Source organism: Amblyomma maculatum, chromosome 4 (assembly GCF_055883805.1).
Source record: "Amblyomma maculatum isolate TAMU_Amacu chromosome 4, ASM5588380v1, whole genome shotgun sequence".
Lineage (NCBI taxonomy): Eukaryota > Metazoa > Arthropoda > Arachnida > Ixodida > Ixodidae > Amblyomma > Amblyomma maculatum.
The window spans coordinates 194581207-194588271 of NC_139347.1; the positions used below are offsets into that span (position 1 = coordinate 194581207).

The window sequence follows — 7065 nt, forward strand, 5'->3', positions numbered from 1 at the left end:
CTTTATCTCCCACTCCTTTGTCCCTCTGTTACCCTGAATACACAGGCTGTGCAAGCAATGACCTCGATGCCCCTTTTACACTGAGCGAACTTGAAGCTGCACTTCTTACTAACGCCACTCGGTCAGTTCCCGGTGAAGATGGAATCACTCCGCTCTTCGCAATCTTCCCGATAACGCAAAAGAGCACCTTCTCAACCTCTATAACACCGCCTGGGAAGAAGGCTCTCTGCTATCGCCCCGGACTTCCTCACTTATTTCTCTCACTCCTAAACCTGGTAAGCCTCCATCCCTTTCAAATCTCCGGCTGATTTCTCTGACCTGTGTCGGCAAGACGATGGAAAAAATGGCGCTCACTAGGTTTAATAGTTAAACCTGGAAAGCGCATAAAGAAAACACGGAAAACAGCAAGAGACAGACACACGAGTTTAATAGTTAAACCTGGAAAGCGCATAAAGAACACACGGACAACAGCAAGAGACACACACGAGCGCTTGTGTGCCTGTCTCTTGCTGTTGTCCGTGTGTTCTTTGCGCGCTTTCCAGGTTTAACATGTCTAACCAACTCGCCCAAACGCTGCCATTAGGTTTAATAGGCATTTGGAGGTTTCAAACTCACTCCCTCATACCCTCATTGGTTTTCGTTCCCGCGTATCGGCACAGGACCTTTTCCTTATACTTCAGCTATACTTTCTTGTCCTGTGGTAGCTCTCAGCTTCACGCCCTGGTCACAGTCGATGTCCGCAATGCATTCGATTGCGTCTCCCATGACCATATTCTCACCTGCCTTTCCAGCACCGGCTGCGGCTCCCGCATGTATAACTACATTCGAGCTTTTCTTTCTGATCGCGAGGCCCGTTTCCGAGCGTTGATCTTCACTTCTACACCTCACCGTCTCACCCGGGGCACCCCACAGCGTGCCGTTCATTCACCCACCCTTTTTAATATCGCCATGGCTCCTCTCGCGGTTCAGTTATCGTCTATTCCTGATCTTCAGCACTTTTTTTACGCCGACGACATCACTCTGTGGTACTCACGAGGATCTCCTGGTCACGTTCAAGACACCATTCAGCAGAGATTGGATATCATTTCTTGCTTTCTTGACCATGCAGGCCTGTCTCCCGCACCCGAGAAGTCAAAACTCCTACTTTTGACTCACTCTGCTAATCAACGAGCTCACAACTCACTGATATCCCTTACCTTGAGCGGCTCCTCAATCCCCAAAGTTTCTCAATGCCGCGTTCTTGGCATGCCATTTCATGCAGCCAAAAATGTCCGGGCTCTCCATGCGGCTGTTGATACCTGTCAGTCCGTCACCCATTTACTTCGCCGAGTTGTGAGACGGTCCTCTGGCCTGAGGGAAGCTCACGCCTGTCGGCTGGCTCAGATGCTGGCTCTTAACAAATCCCTTAACTTTATACCATATCTTTCATTCACCCAGGGCCAGCTATACACACTTGCAACAGCTCTTCATGGCCTTTTTAAAGCTGCTCTTTGTCTTCCCATAACCACTTCCACCGATAAGCTTTATGCCAGCGCCAAGTTCCTACCTGGGACTACTTTTGCAATAGTCGCCACAGATGCAACTTATTCAAGAAGAAGTACGAGGTGTGCTATCGCTGTGGCGAGATCGGTCATCGAGCTGATGTTTGTGCAAGCACAACTACCAACTGCAGAGGTTGCAGACTATCCAATCCTACCAACGACCACACGTACAAACCAATCTGCCGCCTATGCGGCAAAGAACATCTCACGTGCGATAGTCACTGCAGGGAAATCTTCAGGATTCCTTACGAAGTCAAGCGCAGGAAGTGGGAGAAAATTCGAAATGCTGAGGAAGAGAAACTCAAGACCCAAGAGACCGCCAAGCGGATCACACTCCAGCGCGCCAGCCGATGGGATCGGCAATGCTCCGATAGCCAGCAGCGGCAGCTTCGAGACCGCTCAAGCTCTTTTCCACCACTCAAATCTCCCGCTCCACGGATGGGTTCTCAGGGGACCTCCCGGACCAATCCCGGGCCACCTGCAGTTATCCAGCAGACAGGGGACTCTCCTCATCTTTTACAGCAGCCACCTGGGCTACCACCATCTCTACCCGACCTATGAGAACGTCAAGAACCGGTGAGTACGCAGGAAGGGACTCCCACCACTCTAGACACACACAAAGCGATTATGGAACTGACAGCAGTCATCCAACAATTTATACTCAGAGTAGAGGCTCTCGAAAAGCCAACGGCCACGCTCACTCCGTCTCCGCCGCATCCGCAGGGATCGTATGAATCTACCTATGGATATCGCTCCTCCCAACCGATCCGCACAAAAACGCAAAGCAACGTCCGACACCGACTCACCCGCGAAGGGTTGGCAGGCATGTTTTACCAAAGTTGAGGAAAGCTGCAACCTCAGTCAAAATCGCATCAAGGCTTTAGAAGCACACATCGAACGCTCACTCCACACTATCGGCTCACAAGTCAGGCAACAATTTGAGATGCTGAGCAAAGCTATAGAAGCACAGGGCAAACTCCTCGCTGTCGTGGTACCCGCGGCCTCTGCGCCGACACCCGTTCAAACCCCACAACTATCCCAGCCTAATCATGGCGAGCAGCTCGGGTAACACCACCATCTGGCAGTGGAACTGTCGTGGATTCGCGCGTAAGCGTCCGGTCCTCCAGCAGTTCCTCGCCGCGAGTGATCGCCCCGAATGCGACAAGAACACGAAACTTGCCGGTTACAGTACATACCTATCGGAACGAGTAAAACCTCGAATAGCTACTCTCGTCAAACGTAATCTCACTGTCCTCCAACAGGATTTAGATCCAACTTTCCCCGAATACGTCTTCTTAGAAATATTATCTCGACCCTCGCGTAAACGTCGCACTAGTCTGTTTATAATTAATGTCTACAGCCCTTCCCGAGTTAATAAGGATATTTTCGGTCCGCGTTTCCTCAAAGCCCAGCAGCTGGCGCAGGGGCAACCCCTCCTCATTCTCGGTGACTTTAATGCGCATCATCGCGCTTGGGGCTACCACTATGACTCTGCTAAAGGTCGACGCCTTTGGAATGACTGGCATATGCACCAGCTGACCCTTATCACAGACGTGTCCTACCCCACTAGACACGGTACGGGCCTACACCGTGATACAACGCCGGATCTTGCCTTTACGACCTCCGGAGTTAAAGCGACTTGGTGTCACACTCATGAAAACTTTGGGAGTGATCACTTCGTACCCGAAATCGTAATACACGAGCCCACCAGGCAATGTACGCGGCCGGCTCAGGTGATTGACTGGGACTCCTTACGGACGCACAGGAAACAGCAGGACAAACCTCCCGCTATTACTGATATCAAGGCGTGGACAACCGAAATTGTCAAACAAGTGGCCGACTCCACTTAAACCGTCGAGTTAGAGGAGAGTATCCCACACTGCGACCGCTACTACGCCCATCTGTGGGAGCGCAATAAGTCGCTCAAAGCTCTACTTGCCACTCGGAAATGGGACCGCGATATCCGGCACAGACTGGCGCGCGCACATACGAATATCGAGAACTATGCAATAGAACTCACTCGACAGAGCTGGCACAACATATGTGACCAGATGAACAAGACTCCAAACGCTCGTAAGACGTGGAACCTCCTTCGGCATTTACTCGACCCAGCAGGAAGCAAGCTCCAGACATGCCAACAGCTCGAGCGAATCTTCCAACAGTATCCTGGCATGTCTAACGAGCTCAAACAAGAGCTTATAAATACTTACATCTGCCCTGAACCAACAACCAACCTCCCCTTCTATCAGTGCGCGGACAATCTCTGTCTAGACGCTCCAATCACTTTTGCGGAGGTCCGAGCAGAACTCAATCACCTCAAGACGACTTCGGCGGCCGGCCTTGACCACATTTCAAATAAAATGCTTAAGAATCTAGACGACGCATCCATTCATGCTCTTACCGACTATTTTCAAGAATGTTGGGCCAGCGGTACCATCCCTCAAGAGTAGAAATGCGCCAATCTAGTCCTCATCCCCAAGCAGGGCAAACCACCAACCTTGTCCAACATCCGTCCCATCTCTCTCACGTCCTGCGTTGGGAAGCTAATGGAACACGTTATCCAGACCAGACTCTCAAGATACCTTGAAGACAATCATCTTCTACCAGACACAATGTTTGTCTTCTGCCCTCATTTAGCGGCCCCGGACATTATGCTTCTCCATCATCAGGTAGTCATGAGACGAACATTAGACACGAAAGTCGTCGTCGGCCTCGATGTTGCCAAGGCATTCGACAACATCCTCAATGAAGCGATTCTTCAAGAACTTCAAGCTCCCGTTGTTGGACATCGCATGTGTGCGTACATCCGAAACTCTCTCACCGACCGCACAGTGGAACTTAAAGCCGGCACTGGAGATCCTTCTATCATCTCTCCGGGAAACCGTGGCACGCCGCAAGACGCCTTACTTTCGCCGATGCTTTTTAACGTCGCACTGATAGGCCTGCCGAAGCTACTGGCCGACATCCCCCACCTGCATCACAGCATTTATGCTGACGACCTCACACTTTCGATCACACGCGGCAGTGACGGCCAGAATGAAGAGACTTTACAGACCGCGATCGAACGGATTGGAGATTATCTAAGTACAGTTGGCCTCACTTGCTCGGCGACAAAGTCCGAGTATATCATCATCCCTTCCCCAGGACGACGCCCTTCAAAGATACTTCCTGACACCAACCTCCAGGTGCCAGGAAACCCGATTCCTCGAACAGACAACATCAGGATCTTGGGCTTGCATCTACAGGACAATGGCAGCAACAACATCACGATCCAACGCATCGACCAGTCGGTTGTACAGATCGGACGCCTCTTTAAGCGAATCTCCAACAAGCATCATGGCATGCGAGAGTCCAACCTCTTGCGCCTCGTTCAAGCTTTCATCTGCTCCCGCATCATCTACTCTGGGCCCTACTTACGTCTCACTCGTGCCGAAAGCGAACGTCACTTCGAAAAGCATGCGAGATGGCCCTAGGTCTTCCCATGTCCACAGCTCATGGCTCTCGGAATCTCCAATACCGTGAGCGAGCTGATCGAGGCAACTCTCACCTCCCTGTATGAGCGGCTCTCACTCACACACGCTGGCCGAGCGGTACTGCAGCAAGTTGGGTTCTCCCCGCCGAGATCGGCTCCAAGTTACGCTGAACCTACACCGGAATATCGTCTAAATCTCGGCATTCCTCCCATTCCCAAACGGATGCACCCGGAACACCACGCCGAGAGACGGGCCGACCGGGCTCGTCAATTCGAGAAACGCTTCAGCGGACGTCTGGACGTCACGTATACGGACGCCTCTTACCATCCATCGAGGCCAGCGATGGTGGCGGTAGCTCTCGCCCCTCATCGCAGCTGGTACACAGCCTGCAGCATTCGCAATGCAGAAACAGGCACCGCAGCTGAGGAGGTTGCCATTGCTCTAGCGCTAGCCGAACCTAATACCATAGTCGTCATCAGTGACTATCAACAGGCTATTCGCAATTAAGATGCTGGCCGTATCTCTTGCCAGGCGTTACACATTCTACGTTCTACAGCACCATCTTCCACATCTCGCTTACTTCTTTGGGCTCCAGCCCACGAGTCGCTCAGCGGAAACGCTCAGGCACACACTCTCGCTCGAGATCTCAGCTGCCGAGCCGCGAGTATGATCAGCCACCTTGCTTCCGCTGACACTAATATCTCACGTGCTTCTCTACTCACCACTCACAGAAACATACTCCAGCACTACCGACTCCAAAGGTGCACATATCCTCCCGCACACCGCGATCTAACAAGACGCGAGGCCGTCCAATGGCGCAAACTACAAACTGGCAGCTTCCCACACCCCCTCTTATACAGCAGGATCTTTCCGGATCAGATAGCCCCCATGTGTAAACACTGCTCAACTCCGGCCACACTCATACACATGGTGTGGACTTGTACACATTACAACACAGACAACACAAACACCCCAGAGACGTGGGAGTCTCTCCTGTGTACTTCCGAGCCAGCAGAAAAATGCTGGCTTATGCAGCGCGCGGTGGAGGCCGCGGCATTCCAAAGGATCCCCGCCGACCTCCTCTAAGTCAGCGCAACCGGTCCTTTGACTGGTCCCCTGTTTTTGGGCGCAATAAGAGTTCACCACCACCACCGGGCTTTTTCATCATCTTCGCGGTCTCTTTTCCCTTCACTGTGACCGACAGATAGCTCGCCTCTCCGGCACAGTTCGTGGATGCTGGCTTCTAAACCAGGCTAACATTTCCCCCATCCAGTCAGTCCCTCTGCCAACTCCTTCCCCTCCAGAGGCCGCAAACCTCCGTATATTTCCTCTTCCAGCCAATATGTCGCCGGTCCTGCATGCTGGCCGCCGACATGCCGCTGTCTCTTATCATAGTCCGCCCTTCAATACCCATGAAGTCGCTTACACGGATGCCTCTCATGTGGCTTCTCGCGGGTCCGGAAGCCAGGTCTTCTTTCATCCTCGTGTATCTACCGCTGTCACACAATAGCGGCCCCTTTCTCCACCCTCCGGATATTATCTCGCTTAAGGTCCTCTCCATCATTCATGCCATTCAGTTTCCATCCTCTCCCACCTGTGCCTCAGTATATTATACACACCGACTCCCAGGCGACTATCCGTGCCATTCCATCTAAACGTCTAACACGTCATCTGTCCACGAAGCTCGAGGTTGCGCGTGTTGCGTTGCAGCCTTGCCCCGTCTTCCTCCGATGGATCCCTGGACACTCGGGGATGGACGGCAATAAGCTGGTGAACCCGCTCGTCCGTGAAACTCGTAACCGGGCACCGTTCATACCCTGGCCACGATCCTTAATTGGAGGGCGGGTCGAGACTGTCTCTTCGCGCCACCATCAGCGAATATTAGAATGCTCCTCACTTAGACCGCAAGCTCTACCCCGACTATAATCCTAATCTTTCCGTTCGGGGGGCTCATATACTATGGCAAATACAGTTGAACACACTCATAACCCCTGCACGGCTATATCTCTACAAATTCCGTCGTGATCCATCATGCAGCAACTGCCCTTCCC

At 52.4% G+C, this 7065-nt stretch overlaps 1 pseudogene; it reads left to right on the forward strand.

The window, feature by feature from the left end:
* The first annotated feature begins 3901 nt into the window (after positions 1–3901).
* Positions 3902–6100, forward strand: LOC146193937 (uncharacterized; annotated as a pseudogene).
* The last annotated feature ends 965 nt before the right edge of the window (positions 6101–7065 follow it).